Genomic DNA, 20,957 nt, shown 5'->3' with positions numbered 1-20,957 from the left:
ACATTGATGGCTTCACGCATAGACTGGTGAATTAGTGTTTATTTCTTCATTGGCGTAAAAGTGGTAGTATACCTACCTTCCAAGGACATTGTTGCAAATGATGTCACTTCATGTATTTTTCTAAGTTGGATGATTATTTTGAGACTTGAAAGTGTCCACACATTCATGCAACCCTGGGATTTCAACTATTGTGCTTATCTCTCCTCATGCTTCTAGGACATTGGGGTGTGTGTGTGTGTGTGTGTGTGTGTGTGTGTATGCATATGAGTGTGTATAATACCCACAGTATCATAGTGAACTAATTTCTTTGCTCTTTATGAAAATTCTTTGAGTACCCACTATTTCACACTCATTGAGTATAGCCAATGTTTAGGTAGGCATAAGAATCCTTGAAAAAAAACCAGTAATTCAGATTGTGGGAATTGATGGAGTGTACGAGGGTGTCCTGTGTTTTTGTGACTTCTGATGTACTCAACGTTGTAATTCAGTAGATGGAAATTAAGAAATTTGCATAATTTTGTCACCTTTAAGACAGATCCAGTTAGAGTGAGAGACAGAATTTCCCTGAGGATGCCTCTGGAAAGGTGAATTAAGATGTCCTTGAAAGTTCTCTTTCTTGGTGGATGTCCACACCCTTTTTCTCCCTGGGACTGTGAATAAAATGGCTATTAATCCTGTGATTGCATTCTGTAATAATATAGGTTGAAAGGAGAGTACCCTGTTGGGCATTCCTAATCATGTGAGCCCTCTAAAGTACCAGTGTTATCTGGTTGCAGCAGAAAAGGAAAGCAGAAAGACAAGAAAGAAGAAAGGACTTGAAGATGGTGAGCTTTTTTACAAATACTGTTTGAAGCTGTTATGCACAAGATAATTCATTTTGTGCAATACAAAATAGTGTCTTTTATAGAAAAGGTGGACTATAAACTGAAGAGCCTTGTTACCAAGAAAAATTTACGTTTTCTCCATTATGAAAAGTATGTGAACCTTGGGATGAAGACAGTGGAGGCTAAGCCTCATTCCAGAAGGTCAGGTGTCAGGATAGGTAAATGCTAAAGTGTATTTTACCATCCTCTTTTGGAACTCCTGGTTGTCATCCTTGAAGGAGAGTTCCATGAACACCAAAATGGCTTCCCTCTTGCAGGATTTGTGCACGTCCAGCAGCTCCTGGAGTGTTCATAGGGAGCCTCATTCACTGGGTCATGTGCTTGCTGTAGTGATTGGCTGCCTTCTGCACAGCCACTAAATTCTCATGCTGGGATAGGGTGGTCACTGTGTTCTCCAGACAAGGTACTGTTCCACTGCTGATGGCATCCAAGTAGGACTTCACCAGTGTGCCCAGTCCTGAATGACATGTAGGTAGGGAATAAACAGAAGGTTCTCATTCATTGTGCATGCAGGCTTTTGGGACTAGAATTATAAAAAAAATCACAAAAAAATCTATTTATCTTAAAATTTGACTTCTCTTCCTTTCCCCAGGATCTTGTCTTTTATACTTCCTTTCATGTTCTCTGAATTAATTTCTGTTTAATAACCAGTGTTTCTCTCTACATACTTTCTTTTGTGGTTATCAAATTCTCATTATAAAATTAAATTATTGATTTTATGACTTCCTGGAAAAATCTTTCTCATTTAAATAAAATAAAAAGCTTACTAAACAAGAAAGTAAATTACATAACTTGTAATCCCATATGAAAATGCAAGTCCCCTGGAGAAAATATTTCATAAATTTGAAGACAGCAATAGGGAGTGCTGAAACAAGCATTGCCCCTTCTTAGGATGAGGACTCCATAATTACAAAGGCCACCAATCCTCTTTAAATTTTTTTCTCAAGAAAATTGCATGGGATTCATTGCTTTCTGTTTATTTTCTGATTGGTGTCTATTCATAAAATATCTGTTATGTTCTCACTGAGAAAAACTGATCCTATGGGATTTCTCTTCATCTTGCAGGATTCTCTCCCTAGTGGTAGTTTGTCCTTATATCTTTAGCATATTAGTTTGTTTTTCTTGATGTATTCATCTTTAATAAATGCTCATTTATGGTTGGTAATGGGTAGTTTATGCCTATAAGTCTATCTACTTCGGAGGCTGAAATCAGGAGGATCACAGTTTGAGCCCAGCCTGGGCAAATAGTTTGCAAGACACCATCTCCAAGAAACAAAACAAAACAAAGCAAAACCACCACCAACAAAACCTGTAGCAAAATAGTTCAAGTGCCTACAAAATAGTAGAGTACCTATTTTGCAGGCACAAAGCCCTAATTTCATACTTCCGCTCCACCAAAAAAAAAGATAGTAAATAGAAATTTTAATTAAAAACAATGCATCTACTTCTCCACATTCCTTTTTAGAAGCATAAAAAATATTGACAACCTCCCAACCCCAAGAATCACAGCTTTGTCACACAATCCAAACCCCAAGGACATGCTTTGTGACACAGGAAACTCACCATTTCCCATGACATTTCACTTCTCACTTCTCAGTGTCTTGATCTTTGCATTGGTGAAGACATAAGAATAGAATTTTTCTGATTGCATTCGGAAATTCTGCTCCAATTGGCTTTCTGGAACTTCATCCAGATTGTATAATAATTTTTTGTCACTTGTAGGCCAAAGACAAAGTACTTATGGACTGGAAAGAAGTATCTGATACATTCTGTAGGCTTGTTGGAATTTTGAATTTTGGGATTTGTTCTTATAAAAAGAAAATTCATTGAAGGGACAGCTGGCAGACAAGGTGATTCCAAGAATCTTTGTGTAACTATAGCACTTTTATCCAACTTTACAAACACCCTCATGAATATCTACCCACTCCAAGAGATATCTAGTTTTGAACAGAACTAAGAGTCAAAGCAGTACTTCTAGAGAGGAAGGGAGGCCCTGATCTCAATGGGAGACATCTATGATTTGTTTCCATAACCATTATATGGTGGACAATAAATAAACAATTCAATAAAGGTGTGAAATGATTGATTATTCAAAATAAAATATCAGCTGGGCACGGGTGGCTCATACCTGTAACCCTACTCAGAAGGCAGAGATCAGGATCAAAGCCAGCCTGGGCAGATTAGTTTGCGAGACACTATCTCAAAAACTCCCATCACGAAAAAAAGGGCTGGTGGGGTGGCTCAAGGTGTAAGCCCTGAGTTCAAACCCCAGTACCACAACAGATAAAATGTCAGAAAGTCTTTTCTCATATTGCCATCCCACATCAGAAATTGGACATACTCTCTAAAATATAGCAATTGCAGAAATAATGCTAAGATATTGCTGGAAAAAATAAAATGAGGACAGATGATTTTCCAGACAGCAAAGAAAAATATTTCAAAATCAGAACCAAATAATACAGTCAACATCATCCTCACCTTTCTTTTCCCATGATACTAACTGGTTTAAAATTACTTGATACAACATTGTCCCTAAATTTCCTCAGTGGGTTTAATCTTAATCTCTGAAACTTTTTAACAAAAACATGTTAAAATCATAGCCACCTGTCAATTACCATTCACCATTAGGAAGGGTCTAATACAGTCTCAAGTAAACATATATGTCAAAGGCTGAATAGGGTCCAGTTGTTCCCGGTTCCCTCTTGAACATTATCCCACCCAGGCCAGGCTCTGACACCTTGAATCAACTTCAAGGCATTCTCCAGGTATCTCATCTCTGATGTCATGACTATCTAACTTCAGCTCCAGAGTAACATCCCGAACAGTCCAAACAAAGTCAGGAAACTCTGAGGAGTCTTTTACTTTATCAGGTCTGGGTCTGGATTTAGCCCTGATTAGCTGTGTTAATTCAGTCACGTAACTGGGATCATAGCTAAGGAATATGAGACAATAAAATTTCCAGATCTCACTTAGAAACAAGTTTTATAAACATTCCCCTTTCTCCTGTTTCCACTTTTACTCAAACAAGAAAATTCAGTTAAAGCAACGAAGAAACAGTCTCAGTAGCTCATCTACTAAACTCAAGAAAACATGGCAGTCTTGTTCCTGGAAGGATACTGCAGCTGCTCCAGGGCCTGGTGGTTGATGGTGCCCATGCTGTTGTACACAAAGGTGCTGCTCAGAAGCACGGCCAGGGCAAAGATCCATGAGTCATTCTTAGCGTCACCCTAGAAAGCTCATGAGAGCAAGGGACTTAGGGTTTATTCTTCATTCACTCCTTTTGTTTTTTTCATTCTTTCTGATGGACTGGTGTTGAATCCAAGATAAATAACACATCTTGAAGATAATGCTAAATGCAGGACTCATTATTGATTTTCATATTAATCCATTAGCTTGTTTAGCTACTAAGAGAAATGATACTTTCAATGTATATTAAACATTTCATAGGGTCTCTAGAACATAGTAGTCATCCATTAATAAGTGGGCAATTATTCCATTAAAAACTTTGTCTTGATCATGGCTGTAGTAAGGATACAAATATTCAATTAAGTTTGATTTCTCTAGATTGGGCCTCTGAGAAAAAATGGCAGACCTTCTATTTGGTTTTGTGGATACAAATTTCTATGTAGCAGTCCTGGCTCTTAAGAAGGGACTTTCTTCAGTGGCAAATAAGCATATTAACATATAAGTGCAACCAAAATGAGACTGTGTTCCAGAAGTGGAAACAAAATTTATTTTAAAAATAAACAAATTATTTAAGGAGGAAGGCCCCATTTACAGGGAGAAATAACTCTGGGAATTTATCACAAGAACTCTTTCCATTGAACAAGTTGAAAATAGCTGAGTTTGAGAGAGATGATAGAACGTACACTTGTGAAGCTGAAGGGATCCAGCAAGTGGAAGCACCAGCAAAAACCAAAGAAGAATTGTTAGAGCCTGGAAATTTTAGGCATTGCAGAGATACTTTATTGGAGTAAAGCAATAACTATACATGCCAGAATAGAAAAGAATGATGGGAACACCATGCTGTAAGTTGGGAGGACATCTAGTTGTTCTGCCACTATCAGTTTATATTTTGTTTTGTTCTGGTCTATTGTCAATGCAAGGAGATATAAAAAAATTATGCAATCTATATTCTGTAAAAAGTCCATTTGGGTTACATTTTGATGATGACTGAGATCTGTAAGACTGAATTTTTAATTTCACACTATTTTTTATTTTTATTTTATTTTATTAGCATGTATTAGTTGTACAGGGGATTTTATTGGAACATTTACATATGTGCTTACAATGTATTTTGATAAGATTCATCTTCTGCATCACTCTCCTTCATTCTTCCTACCCCCTTCTTAAAAAAATTTCAACAGGGTGCATTGTTCTATTTTCATACAAGTATACAAAATAAGTGGACTATCTTCTACGTATGCATCTTCCTCCCATCCCCAACTTTTGCAGTAATGGAAGCCAAGGATCTACTGCTGCTACTTTCAATTTACACTAATACAAACTAAGAGAAAACATTGTGACTCATACTAGAAAGACAAAATGCCATAACTGTCCTAATTTGAAATATATTTAGTGGGTTTAGCTTATGCTTTTAGTCAGTACAGAATTCAACTCCAGATCTCAGATTCCTTGACCGAAACCCCATTTTCATGATTCTTATCATCAACCCATCAAACCCATGCACCTTAACTAGTTTATCTCCTTGATCCTTTTGTCACAGCTTTTGCCATGGAGCATTCCTTAATGGAAGGACTGGATAAACTTACCACTTTCTGCATCTGTTAACTTGCACTGAACACATTGTATATATCTTATCTCTATACCCATCTCTTGGTCTTTATTTTTTTACTGTAATGTCTGCAATACTGAGCACAGAGCCCTGGATGTAAGCTGCTAGTATATACTTATGACATTACATCATAAAAAGATCAAGCAGTTGTGGTTAGTAAGAAAGTTTGAGGAAATGGAGTTTTATGATTCATGATTGGATTTGCAGCTTATAGGATTGTGCCACAGAAGTTGAATTGAGGTGAAAATTTTGACAGCAAATGGATAATCAAGAGCAGAGAAGATTCTTTGCCTCACTTATTCTGTATCACCCAGGCTCTCAGTGTCCAGAAGGACCAGTATGTGGTTTAGCTTAGTGGGGTGTGTCAGATAACACATCCAAATACCCTTGGTTTTAGACCTCACTGCAGATCCCATTGGGAAGCGTGCAAGGGAAGAGGAGAAACAACAAACAGTCACAGCAGAGACTATGATCAGAAGTTACATTGGGTAATATGGTAGGAACATTTAGCAAATGACAAGGAAAATGTGGGCTCCCATTTCAGAAGAGTAACTAATCCAGTGTTTATTAAAAACTTTCTCAAGAAGCATTTTGTGCCCCTTTATTCATCTTATTCTTCCAAATGCTCAATGTATGTCATGTTACGGAGCTAGTGTAAACTGTTAACCTATGTACTTTTATCTCACCCTAAAGAGCTCAGTGTCTTATGTTGTCTGTCAGAATTCAAATAGTGGGAAGCAACAGCACTGGACCCCTAAACTAGGTATGTGTCCTCCAGATTCTATGCTACTGTACCACAGGGTCCCAAGGGCCTGGTTCTACCTCAAGGCATATAGTTCCTTTCATGTATCTCTATCCAATAGTTTTGCTATTTGCCTTATCTTGGCATCAATTCTTTGTCTCTTCAGAGTACAATTGTGCTAATATCTACCTAGCCATCACCAAGTGTTTTCTCACTTCTTATTAGTGACCTTTAACCTTCTGTGCACTTTTAAATGCTACATTAAATGCTCTTCAATTACCTCATGACTGGATGCTATAGCTTGGATTTGGAATATTTCCCCAAACCATTTCTGTCAAAATATTGGTCCCTAGTGTGGTGCTAATGAGAGAGGATAGAAATTTTAAGAGGTGGGCCTAGTAGGGAGTCTTCCAGTTAGTAATGGTATGCCCTTGAAGTAGCTTATAGGATCTAGGTCTTTTCCTCTTATTTTTTTCTCTCTGGCTAACCATGAAGAGCATGATTACTTTGCTGTGTGTTCCCTAGCATGTGTGCTGTCTTACCACAAGCCAAAAAGCATTGGTGTCAATTGATCATGGAATGAAACTTCTAAAACTGTAAGCAAAATAACTGTTTTATCTTTGTGCCTGACTTATCATAATGATGAAAACTGACTTTCACATAGGTGAGAGGGTGATGTGTCCTCCCAGGATTTGTAAGGGTACATTGGCTTTTGTTGGTTTTTTACTCCCCTTTCCTCCCTTATTTCATTCCTTTTCTTACTCCATTTTAAGCAAACAATAAGCTCTATGTTCTTTATTGGTGGGATATAACTGAAACGAATCAGGAAAGATATCTATTGGCCTTACTTTTCAAAGGCTTAAACCTACAGTTTAGAGGATTTCAGGACCAGTTCCTAGAACTGTTGGGTGATCTATCTTACCTAACAGCCCAAGGTTTTGCCTACCTGTCATATGGCAATACTTCCTTCTTTCAATTTTAAGTAGAAACAGATGTCATAATGTTCCTAGAGGTTCACAGTACAGCATGATTAGGGAATCAATTTCCCACCCTGTGTGAGTTCCTTAAAGGGGGCACACCATCTGCACATTTTTGCATTGTGGTAGGATCTCATTGTTTGCTGATTAATACAGAGGCAGCTCGTGCCCAGTGCTGCCAAATGTAGAAACTATGACATGTGATGAGAAATCATCACGCTCAGTCATGTGAGGTATCAGCAAAGCAAAGCAAGTCACCCAAAAGAGAGAGCAGCAGTAAGCTGTTCCTGCTCATGGAGCTTGACTATGAGTGAGTCTCATTATTTCTGTTCTTTCTATGTCATGGGAGGTGGGAAAGTCATAGTTCAGATGGTTAAAGCATTTTAGGATCACAGACTTCCTTAACATTGCACTGGGAAATTACCTCATTGTTGCCTAATGCTATCTTGAGTATAAATTAAAAGCAATATGATTGAAAGCTCCTTTATTATATTTGTCTCTTAGGGTTTTCAAAAAATACCTCAAAAACAACCTATTAATTTATTTGATCCTTCTAGGAAATATATCTTTTTGACTGATGTTCAAGAATTTCCCTAAAATAATGATGAAAGCAAATTCTTGTTTATGAGAAATTGAAAGAATAGAAAGCAAAAAAGGGAAAGGAAGGGAAAGAGAGAGAGAGAAACCCCTTGGGATCTTCAGGGTTTAATAAATTAATTTTCAATCCATAATGGTACTGGGTTTATGAGCCAGAGAGGAAGGAATCATCTGTAGGGACTTTAAAGATAGAAGCATCAAATAGTATTATGGTAAGATTGTTATAACAGCCAATGCAAAGAAAAGAGAGAATTTGGTAGGAAAAAAACACATGCTTACCAAATAGGGAATACCATATCAAGGATCTCTAACGTATTTCTAGTGAGATAAACATCATACAACTATACTGTATACAGATAAACAAGTGGAACATTTGTGTTTTGTTACCAAATTTTTGTAATATATGTGTAACCCTTAGATACTGATGAAGAGTATGTTAATTGCAAATAAAGTTTGAAAAGCTGATTAATATTACTTAGAAAACCTAAACACACACACACTGTCTCATTCAGAAGTTCCATTTCTGGCTATGTGGTATAAGGGAAGTTCATGCACATGTGCACCAGGATATAAAAAAAGCAATACTCTTGGCAACATTATTCATTAAAGGTTAAAACAGCAAATAACACCAATGCTCATCAGTCACAAAATGGGCAAATAATGTAATGAAATAACAATATAGCATAAAATAGTGAAAATTAATGACCAACAAATACATGTGACAATTAGAGCAATCTTATAACTTATTTTTGAGCAAAAGAAGCAAGACACCAATAATACATACACGATAATTCCCTTTATATAAAATTCAAAAGAAGTTGTTTTCTAGAATGCACAATAGGCTATAGAGTGGAAGAAGTATGGAAGAATCAAGAGTAAAAGAAGCATGCCCTGAAAGGCAAAATATTGGTGAGTTTTAGGGAAGGTGTGAGAGGGTGCAAAATGGATTTTGCAGTGTTGGTAAGGTTTTCTTCTTGATCTGGGTGTACTTTGTATTTCTGAGCTTTATTAAACATTCATACTTTGACTATTCTATATGCTACAGTGGTGAGAATTTATTAAATATTTTCTGTTAAGAAGCTAAATAAATAACAAAACGCACAAAATACTGCAATTTGGATACTGGATCTATGCACAGGTATTCTACTATGCATTGTTCTGTTTACCCACTTTAAAAAAGGACCCATTAAACTCTACTTGTGTGCTTCTTAGGATGAGTATGTAACTTCGGAGAAGGATGCAGAAGAAAGGAAGGAAGTACTTGCTAGAGTTCTTCTCCTGAGCAGGTGAGAGTAGATGGGATCAGGAAGAGTAGCAGGGTGGATCCTTGGATAGGTTGGCAAGCTCTTTGTTAATAGGAAAAGAGGGAGATTTTGTGGCTAGGTTTGAGATTATAAGTGAGAGACAAAGGAGAACTGTTCTTCAGTGGGAGGGATGAGGCTCTTCCTAAGATGTCCTTAGAGAAGTTGTCATCAGCTTGTCCTATCACTTGAATCTGCCCCGGGGTCACACTCACCACTGTTCTGTCCAGCAAGACAATTCATGGGGTAGGATTTTCCCATATGATGCAGCCTGACAATTGCTACCATCACCAAAGTTTGAGATATCTTTTCAAGAATCCTTAAGGCTTCTGAATTCACCATCAGTTGCTCCTTCTTCTATTCCACTAGACAAATGTGGGCCCTCATGCTAGAAACAGATGGCATGGTTTCTGAAACATGGAAAACCTCTCACTGGAATGCATGAACTCAAAGTTATCTCTCCTGGTTATTCAAGGGATGTGCATATCAGCTTTGTGCTTGTGAAACATGTATGCCAACTTCTTATGTTTTGTATGCATCCAAAAGAAAAAAAAACAGTCTAGTATGTCACAGCCTGGCTCAGATGCCTTATGAACAGTGTCTTCTAAATGATGACCTTCTAAAGGAAGAAACAAGAGAAGCAATTTATTAATGACAGACCATGAATACAGTGAGATTTTGGGGAATGTGAAGGCAGAATATAACATCATAAAGATGGAAAATAGTTAGGAAAGGTTCCAGGCATTCTAAAGAAATTTGGTGTCTCATTAATTCGTTGACTATTTATTCTCTGCCATTGGTGGACACTCTTCTAGGTTTTCAATATCAAAGAGTAAACAAAGTGGATCAAATTCAAGTGGATGAAACAAACAATAAATCAAATATATAAAGTATATGTCTGTGTGTTAATTCTTAGAAGAAAATAAGCAGATAATGGGATAGGGACGCTGATTTTTAAGTTTACATTTATAGCAGATTAAGAAGGGCTCCAGGAAAATGAGAGAAAATGAACAATGTCTTTGACTTTGATGAGAACAGATATCAGAAATCACTGAGGATAGGAGGAGAGAGGCTGAAAGATGCTACCTCACAGGACATTCTCACAAGGGTGCTGGGGTTTGGCTCTTCACTTCCAGAAAGGGCTTTATCCCCATGTTCCCATGGACCATGGTTGGACATTCATTGGCCTTCGTGCAGGACTCTGCTGCAGCTCCTGGTGGAAGTCCAAAAAGGAACAGCAGGAGCACATTCTAAGGAAGTGGGATATGTGCTTCCACCTGGCAGCCACCTTTAAAACATAGACACTGATTCTGTCTACAGTGAAGTGTTGGAGGGCCAGACGCCATCCCACCGCTAACTGAAATCTATGGCTTTTGACCACTGGCCATTCTGAGTCTGCAACTCCAGAGTGGAGTGAGCACTGGGCAACTCATTGATGTTGGCAGCTGAAGGAAAGTGACTTGGATGACAGAGTTTAGGAGCTGACCTATCTGTCATGGGCTCCATAAGCAGGTGAAAATTCTCAGATACCTTTGCTCACTCCTTGAGCTTCTTCTTGATTATTCCTTGGAAAACCCACGGTTCTTCTTAGAAGATGAAAATCAAACAGGTTATTGCATTCATCCAATTAGGAGTTGAGATGATGGAGAACTGAAGTGGAAACTGCACTCCTTCCTACTGAAGTGACAGGTTAGGTTTCTGCAATATTTTCTCATGGGAAGGAAAAGGGAGTTTGTGCAATGAGTTGGTGGGGAGAGGAAAGTCCTGATCTTCCCAGCCCATTCTGAAGTTCCTCTGCCACTTCTCTCCAGAGAGTGAGCCAACAGTTTCCCTATCCACTTTGCCACCCCCTTCTGATTCCTTTAGTCAAATCCCTCATTCTCATAGTAGTAAGCAATGTAGAGAAATCTGTAATATCTAGTCCAGCCAGTTTTTGAAGCACAACAGGCAAATCTGGCATCAGAGCTAGCTGTTAGCCCTGTACAGCTCCTTTCCTGCCCTAGCTAACAGGACTCTGGCATGTCACCCACCTGTTTCTCAGAAGTGAACTTCTCAGTCCTGGGAAGTGCCTAGACTGCTCTTTGACTTTCCTGATCATTTGTGCAACACACTTTAACTCCCATAATCTGAAAATTCAAAATCCAAAAATGCACCAGAATGCAAAGCATGTTGACCACTGACATAAAGCTACAAGTAGAAAAGTTACAAAAAACGTAACATTTTTGCACAAAGTTATTAAAAATATAGTTTAAAATAACCTTTGAGCTTTGTGCATAAGGCATACATGAAACTCACATCAATTTCAAGTTTGAACTTGTTTTCCATACCTCACTATACATATATACATATTCCAAAAACTGAAAAAGTCTGAAATTTGAAATATTTCTGGTTCCAGGTGTTTAAGCCAAGAATCTTCAACCTGCACACACAGGAAAATAATGAGATTTAATCTTTTTGGAAAGAAATTATTCACCACAAAGGTCAATGGGTACTCAGCTCATTTCAGTTATAAAAGAAGAGTGGCCTTTCTCTTTTGGTGTCTCAGTCCCTCAGAGTAGAACTTTTTTTTTTCAGTACTGGGAAGGAAAGGGGCTTGGATGACAGAGTTTAAGAGCTGACTCACCTGGAATGGACTGTGTAAGCAGGGGAAAGTTCTCAGATGCCTTTGATTACTCTTTGAGCTTCCTTTATTTGATAGTTTTTTTGAGATAGGGTCTCACAAAGTATTTCCCTGTGCTGGCTTTGAACTGTGATCCTCCTGATCTCTACCTCCTGAGTAGCTAGGATTATGGGCATTAGCCACTGATGCCTGACTCAGACTGGAAGCTTAATTGTGATATTACTTCAGTTTGGACTTGACACTTTGTTTTTCTTACCTTTTCTTTTTCTACCAAAGTAGATCTAGACATGATTCAAGAATTCTTTCTCTTCCTAGTAGAGAGGAGGGCTTCTTGATGATCCTATCAGTTTCAATACTAAGACACTAAATCCTTTAGGTATGTGAAACAGTGATGCAAGCAACTTTCCGGGGATTTAGGGATAGATTTTTCATCAGTGCAAAGCTTTACCACCTTATTTTTAGGTGAGCTGCTGTCTGTTCTTCCTTCATGAAAAATGAGATTTCAGTCTATGACGATGTGACAACTGTATCTCCCATGCTTCTCCAGGTTTGATTCAGCTGATATGGCTGACTACATGGGTTCCTCCTTCCTCTCTCCCAGCATCATGTGCCTCCTTCTGGAAAATGTACAAAGTTTGAAGGGGATGATAGTGGAGGACTCTTTCTCTTGGGTCCTTTGTATTGTAGTACCTGCACTCCCCTGCTAGAGTTTCTAAATAAGCTTTCAAGAATAGGATTTCAGTTCTTAAAATGACAGGAACCAGCTCTCAGGTCACTTTTCAGTGAACCTTATCCAGATCAATGATATGATACATGCAATGTTAAATATCATCAGAATCATCACATTACTGGTGTGTATAGTCCAAACTAGATATGTTCTCCATGACTTCATTTTCCTCTCAACTGAATCATAGCTAGCAGCATCCTGGTGGTAAAGCCAGAATACTCAGCACTCCATCTCCTAGCCATAGTTTGCTGGTTCTTTAGTGTCCATCATAAATAATACTAAAGAAACTAGAGTGATTACCTTGACCTTAAAGATATGTTATGCATGTGATATAAATAAGGTCCCACCGGACTATCAGATGATAGGGTACCTGAGAAGTCACACAGGTAATAGTTTATTATTGACTGCATGCACATATCATTAATGTTCTGTTTCTGATTAGGTCAAATTCCTCATATGGGATATTTGATCAATCATTTGTGATTTTCTCCTTGATCTTGTGGGATGATTATATCTTCCCAGTGGATTACAAGAGATTGGTCTTATGACTTTCTATGCAAATGAATTGTGAGTGGAATGGTCAGAGGTTTTAAAGACATTTCTATGCCTCAGTTTCTTCCTATGTAAGATGGGAATACTAATAATAGTCACTTCATTGAGTATAAGAAAATAAAATATTATATAATATTCCTCATATATTTCAAACTACTCCTAATATATAGTAAGTTTTGTATAAGTGTTCATTTTTAAAGAACAATTAATTCTCTCACAAGGTAACAAAGATAGAATTCTAAGTGCAAATAAGGGATTGACTTTGGTTAGTGTTAGGATTGGTTACATGGCTTCCAACCAGAAGCTAATTTGGATATGAAGGAGACAAAGACCTATGGGAGCAAAGAAAGGCAGGCAGAAGAGAAGGAATAGGAAGATAGTGACAGGGAGGGACTGGTGGAGGATCAATCAGACCTGGGAACCCAGAGCCACCTGGGCTGCTCTCCACAGATTCAGGAGATAGACTGTCAGGTGTCAAACCCCAGGGTCCTTATCATTTACTGCCTGTAAGACCTGGAAAGGGAACATTCCTCTGTAAGCCTTGCTTTTCTTATCAATATTATAGATCAAGCAGTTTATGCCAGCTTCATTATGGTGCAGGCCAACAAAAAATAAGCTCTCAATAATTATTAAGTCTCCCAGGATGACTAACATTTCTGATTACAGAACTGCTCATTAGAGCAAGTGAGGCAGTGAAGCAGAGGCTAATATGAATCAATATGTCCTGTAATTGGTAACTACCAAGGGAAGTAGAAAATACTTTTGTCAGGAAAAAAAAATTGGTTTCTTCACTGACTTCCTATGTACAATTTTCATTCTTTTGCTATAGCTGTTGGGGAACAGAATTGTGGAACAAAGCATGGGTTTTAACTACTGTGTTACATATAGGAGAAATTGAAGATTTCTACCTCTTAAGTTTAAGGAAACATTGGGAAAAGATCGAGGAGCTTATGAATCTTTTTCCTCCTTTTCTTTTAACTCTTCCTCTTCTACCCAGCTTTCTGACTGCAATGCAGGACCCAGGTATCCAAGCCAAGAAGCTTTTGGATTAAAATTTAATTAAAATTAAAAATTAAAAAAGAATGAGACAGTTGTATTAGGTCATGTACATGATTAGAGATTTCCAGCTGTCCACAAGTCATTTGGAGGGACAGTTAAAACTGTCCTAACCATGATTTTCTCTAAGTGCTACAAGTTATCCTGATGTGGTTTTTGGATGGCTTATACATTTGAAACAGTGTAGGATACACCCATAGGCCTATACCTTCATGTTGCTTTTAATATTTCCTTAGCTAGACTGAGAGTAAAGCAGTCCATAAAATTCACCTGTGCAAAATCCATGGGATTCTTTGTGGATGCCACAAAGACAAGTGATGTATTTGGGATTCAAAATGACTGTGCTGAGGGCCATCTACCCTCTCTTTTCCAAATCCAGGCAGGGGACAGTCAGGAAACATGTGAGTATTGGAGTCAAGAGAGGCAGCAGGACCCTGCAGCAGTGCCTCTGCTCTGCCAGATGCTGGGGTTTGGTCCTTCAGTGTCAGGAGGGACTTCAGCCCAGCCTGGGCAGATGAAGGAGGGACTCAGTTCCTGTGTGCCAAGCTGGAGTCTTTGCTCCAATCCTATGGATCCCCTAGAAGGAGCAGTGTATCTTGGGACCGTGGGGCAGTCACTTCAGCCTCACAGCAGCCTCTGGAGCAAAGGGAGACTGGAGTGCCTATAGCACAGAGTCCCATGGACCTCCCTCTGTCCTCCCACTGCCTTCTCCAATCTGACCCCTTTCCCTAAGTCACTAGGACCTAGTTGTTGCTGTTCATTAAAAGAAATACTCATGGAAGACCTGGTTTCCTAGAGAACTCACCTGGCTTTGTAGGCAGGAGACTTGTTCTCAGCTGTCTTAGCTTGGAGTTTCCTCTGAGCCTGGGTGGTCAGAACAGCACTGTTTTGAGAATTGAAACTTGATATCTCAATAGTGCAAGTATGTTCTGATCAGGAGGAAAAGCAAAATTTTAAATACACTCATTTCTTACTGAATTAACCATTGAAAATTTGGCACTGTGTGTCAGGAAGCGGGACTTCATAGAATGAAAAGGGAGGAAATTTCACAGTCTTCCACAGTGACTTGACAACCCGAAAATGGAACAAAACCAAACAAAGAAAACAAAAAAAACACAAAGAAACAAAGAGTTTCATAGATTCTCCAAAGAACACTGCATTTATTTGGGAATTGCAGAACATCACAATGGGAATAAGTCTACCCTAGTGAACTACAGAATTCAAAGTTGAGGCAATAGGAAGTTTTTTTTAACTTAACTTAAATTCCTTTTAACCCATAAATAATAACATATATATCATACATATTAATCAGGTAATTTGATGTTTGCAAATATGTATAAATTGTATGCATTGTGTCATGTATATGTAAATCAGGTTAAATGTATCAATCTACTCAAACATTTAACATTACCTTAGGGTGAAAACTTTAAAATCCTTTCTTTTAGCTTTCGGAAATGTAAAATCCTTTATTTATCTATAATTATTCCACTGTGCAGTAGTACACAGACCATTTTTTCTTATCTAACTGTAACTTGGTACTCATTGATCAACATTTACCTTTCCCTCCCCCACAATGGATGAACTCACAGATCAAGCCAACTGTTTCTCTGTCCACTTATCTAACTTTCAGTTAGGTCAGATTAGCTACCATAGGCTACCACCTGCTCTCCTGGCATCCTCACTCCCCCAGAAAACAAGCCCACTGAGTTTTATGCACTCATAATGGGGAAGCCTCCTCCCACCCCTCGCACTTCTGTACACATTCAGGAGGTACTTCAGCAAGATGCAGGTGTGGAGCCCTATGAGTCCAGCTTGTAGTGGAGAAGACAAATGAAAGTGAACCACCTTCACACCACCCTCACATGACTTCCCCTTTACACATTTGCACCACATGTCAGAGATGGTTCATTTTAACTTGAACTTTTCAATTTGAGACTTGATACCAAATTTCACAGTTAAAAGTACCCACTCCAAGCCTTCCTTAGTCATATATAAAATAAAAATAAATTACTGTAGAAAGACAATTCTTTCCATTGCTTGATCGACCAAGATCTCAAAAATTAAACTGAAGTTGACAGACTTTGGGGTCTGAGATGGGCAAAGAGGAGAAACCAGGATGCACATAACAAGCATCCAGTGACTATCTGTGGTGTCTATAGAGTGAAACCTTGGACAGAACCAATGATTTTCCTTCAGTGCCTCTTGGATTTAGACAAGGACATCAGCAGGGTTACCTTCTCCTTCCTTTCACTGTGCTTCAGAACCCTGAAGAAAATAACCCCCTCCCCATGGAACACGAGAGAGCAGTGATCAACAGCTGGACCCCAGAGTATGAATTCTGCGACAGCAGTTACTGGGTGTCTACCAACTGCACCACCCTTTCCTCCCCCTTTCCAGGTGCTTTCTAGAGTAAAAGGGAAACAGAAACTGCAGCTGTGGCCTGACATGAATCTTCTCTGATTAGAAAGTTGGTGGTGAATCTCTAAGTCCTGAGATTTGGGGCCTTTTTATAACTTTCCTTTTTCTTTTTTTTTTTTAGCAGTACTGGGGCTTGAACTCAGGGCCTTCACCTTTAGCCACTCTACAAGCCCTATTTTTGTGAAGGGTTTTTCGAGACAGGGTCTTGCAAACTTTTTTTGCCCAGGCTGGCTTTGAACTGCGATTCTCCTGATTTCTGCCTCCTGAGTAGCTAGGATTACAGACGTGAGCAGTGCCTGGCATCTTTTTTTCTTTTCTTTTCTTTTTCCTCTTCCTTCCTTCCTTCTCTTTCTGTCTCCCATTCTTCACAATACTCATCTGTTGTCAACTTCCTTTTATGTACTTTCATCCAAAGCCCTCATATTTACAATGGTAAGCAATATAGAGAACGCTGTAATTTCCAGAGCAGGGAATGTGTGAGAGAAAACAGGTAAACCTGGCAGCACAGGTAACCTGGCACCTGGCAAAACAGGTTCTCCTTTACTTCACATATAATTATGTCTGTCCCCATATGGTAGGACAGTCATATCTTCTCAGGGAAGAGACAGCAGGAATTGAAGATAGGGTACTTAGACACACTTGCTGTATGGAGGTCACATGTAATCTGAGAACACACACAGAAGATAGAATACATGGGAATTGGAGAGTGAATAATATTGTAAACAGAGTTCATGTGATAATGAAGTGCTAACTGCAAATGTGGTTTGTCATTAACTTAAAAATTGTTTAACTTCGTCTTATTTTTACCCTTAAACAGAATCCCTTGCTTTAGGTCACATAGTGATGGTGATCACACACAGTGCCAGTGCGTACAGCCCTAGAGTCTTGGCTGTTCTTTACCGCCCCCCAGTAAAAGACACATTAGGGTAATTGGGAAGAGAAAACCTTCACTGTTGCTTCTAAGTTCCTATTTGTATAATCCATCAAGAGATAGTTTGGCTTCTCTCTGAGCTCTGTGATATCTGATTGATTAGCGATAGTAAAAAGATATATTATATGTTGATTGTTGGTAGTCTTCACAGCTAAAAGTCTCCATATATGTTGCCAAACCTTGTCAGGGGTCATTGTAGACTAAGAAGTAGTTAAATTTTGACTTTAAAAACTGGTCAGTCAGGCTATGCTAGTTGAGTCTATTCATTTACATTTTCATCTTAATATTCTGACTTCATAGCCTTCAGAACCACTATTTGTGTTGATTAAAAAATGAAAGTCTTACGCAGTATCATTATCTATTTGATTATTAAATCAGGAAATGTTTGAAACTGTGTATTGTCTGATTCCAGGCTGGATCCACAAGTTCTGTGAATTGTCCAGGGCACAAAATACTTATAATTCACATTTTAAAGGGGTTGTCCCCATTGAATTAAGATGCTCCATGAGAAGTGGACCAGCAGAGTTAGATAACCAAGTTGCCAACCTGAGCAGGAGCAATGTTGCCATGCTCCTGGAGGAATGGCCAAACCTATGGGATGACCCCAATCCCTTGGAACCAAGGAGAGCTGATATTTTTACTGTGTTACCCATTTTTTACAGAAACCACATCCTTTGGCCCACATTCTCTTTTTCTTTTCTTTTCTCCATGCCCTCTTTTCCTCTTGTTCCTTGTGATACTTACTCATTGTTTTAGCAATAAAAATTACCAACCACAAGTTACACATTAAAATGTGGATAGATATCAATGATAATGGTAAACAAAAGGAATGTGGCACAGTAGGATACATACTATATGATTCTACTCATGTACAGTTTATAAAGTGACAATCTAATCTCTGATATTAAAAGTCAAATTTTAGCCTCTCCAATGTCTCAACCACCTAATAGAATTTGGAATCTTGTGCAATCTTCATACAACCTAATGCCTGATTCTAAATTGAGACTGCTATCCAGGTTCTCACAAACAGATACCCAGATCCAAAAATTTCTAGTGTGTCATAAAGATTGGGTTCTGGTTTAACCTTAATCCTAAAACAACTAGCAAGACTCAACAATTCTTCGAGTCTTTTTTCATTCTCTTTCTCAGCATGTCAGGTTCATATTTTTGTAAATAATGATCACTAAATTTACCCTCTGATTTTGAATAAAAAGTATTTTCCAGTGTTCATATCAAAACACAAATTTAGACTTTTTCTCATAAAAGATATTGAAAGTGAAAGCAGAGCAAGGTTGTTTGGAAGAAGAAGTGATGCTCAGAAATCAGCCGCTTTTCCTTTGACCAGCAAAATCTAATTTTATTTTTGTATTGGGGTCTAAAATATTAATCCAGGGATAATAGAATACTATTTTAAATAAAATAAATGTGTTTCTTATTCACCCATCAGGATTTAATGCAGATAAAGTAAATTTATTTTCTGAAGACATATTTGTAGATAGCAGGTAATAATGACTTAATTTCAGATATACTTAGTATGATTCTATTTAGGAAAAATACTTGCAAATCTATAATGATAAAACCATACAAATATTATTCCCAAATTCATAGCATTGCTAGCTCATTGAAGAGATTGTTCATTTTTTACTTTACAATATTTTATGCCATGAATTTTTTCATGAAGTGTTTTTAGTGATAGAAATACACATACACAACAATAAAGTGCTTTCCATTCTATAAAATAATTCATTTCAAGAAACAATTTTCTGGGTAACTTCTATTCCTTGAGTGTTGATTTTCATGTGACCAATTACATTATAGATAGGTATTTAATAAGCAATAGCTACATACAAAATTCTGTCATACAAGAATGTGATTGGGCACAGGATGTGTTATTAATATAACGATAGTTTAGGGAATGATGGCTGCTTAAAATTCGGGATTCTACTGGCATCCAGACTGGGTCAGAAAGCTTTCTATGATAGAATTGCTGGAGCTTTAAAAAGGCATTTTATCCTGCTAAGAGAGCATTGAGACAAAGCTCAATGACAGTAGCCATTGGAACTTAGACATTTACTACTTTATTCATGTAGCAATTTACTTCAACTATTCCACCATAAGCATTGTAATACGTGTTTAGATGTTGATCCCTTTTCATCTATGAGAAGGCTAATGAGCATAAATTGCCCTAATCTGGAAGAAGGAAATATAATAGATGTGGTATATCATAGATAATGCATATGATATATATATATACATATATATGTATATGTGAAGGTGTCTTCATTGTAACCCAATTTACATTCCTTTGGATATATCCCTAGAAATGGCATTGCTGGATAATATGCCAGTTCTACTATTTTGGAGCCTCCATAATGTTTTCCATAGTAGTTGTACTAATTTACACTCCCATCAACACTGTATAAGGGTTTCTTATTTCTCACTTCCTTGCTAATTTTGTTTTTTGTTTGTGTTCTTGATTGTAGCCATTCTAATAAGAGTGAAGTGGAATCCTAACATGGTTTTGATTTGCATTTTTTAATTGCCTGGGATATTGGGCCTTTCTTCATGTGTTTTCTGACCATTTAGGCTTCTTTCTTTGAAAACTCTTTGTTCAATTCATTAGCCCATTTCTTAATCGGGTCATTGATTTTTGGTGAGTTTAGTTGTTTGCCCTCCCTGTATGTCTGGTTAAGTCATTTATGTCTTATTAGATATTCAGCAGGAAAAGATTTTTTTTCCATTTTGTGGTTTGCCTCTTCATTCTGTGGATCTGATACCTTTAAATGAACAAATCATGAGGAGTGAAAGACCCACTAGCTCAAATGAGCTGCATCTTGTCCCAGGACTGGAACTTGTCCTTTTTCCAGGCAGAATTTTACACTCATTTCATTTCAAGGTTAGGGTTCCTGCAATAGAACCTCATGGTTCCCAATGCTGCTCTTTTATAAACAGAATTCCCAAGGCTGTTAATAGGTGCCTGAAAAGTTTTTATCTCTTTCCTTAGTGAAGCCACATATGTGATACGATTTAAGGTGAGAATTTTCTCACTGTAACCCAAAACCTAGTGTCAGTTGTTTTGGCTATGAGGATCTAGGCTCCCTGATGTCTAATGACCCAGCTCTCAATATTACTAAAAGACCCCAACATCTGTTAGTTGACCCCTTGGCTTTCCATCACAAGTGCATACAAAGAGCCAGTTAAGTACTAGAGAGGCTCTATGGATGGTATCAGAGAAAGAGTGAAACAGAATCCAAGTGGTTCCAGAACCCCAGAATTCCAGTCAGTGCCATTAGGAATTGATCCCAGGGATATTTTAAGTCAGTCTGCATCACTTACAGATGGATGGTTATAATCCTA

The 20,957-nt window shown here is 38.0% G+C and overlaps 1 pseudogene; it reads right to left on the bottom strand.

Annotated features, from left to right (window-relative positions):
- Positions 1 to 1,026: 1,026 nt before the first annotated feature.
- On the bottom strand, positions 1,027 to 9,701 carry LOC109680989 (guanylate-binding protein 6-like; annotated as a pseudogene).
- Between the last annotated feature and the right edge of the window lie 11,256 nt (positions 9,702 to 20,957).

Source organism: Castor canadensis, chromosome 10, assembly GCF_047511655.1.
Source record: "Castor canadensis chromosome 10, mCasCan1.hap1v2, whole genome shotgun sequence".
NCBI classification, from domain to species: Eukaryota; Metazoa; Chordata; class Mammalia; order Rodentia; family Castoridae; genus Castor; species Castor canadensis.
Note: the sequence above shows the minus strand (reverse complement) of the source record. Positions and strands in the feature narration are given on the sequence as shown.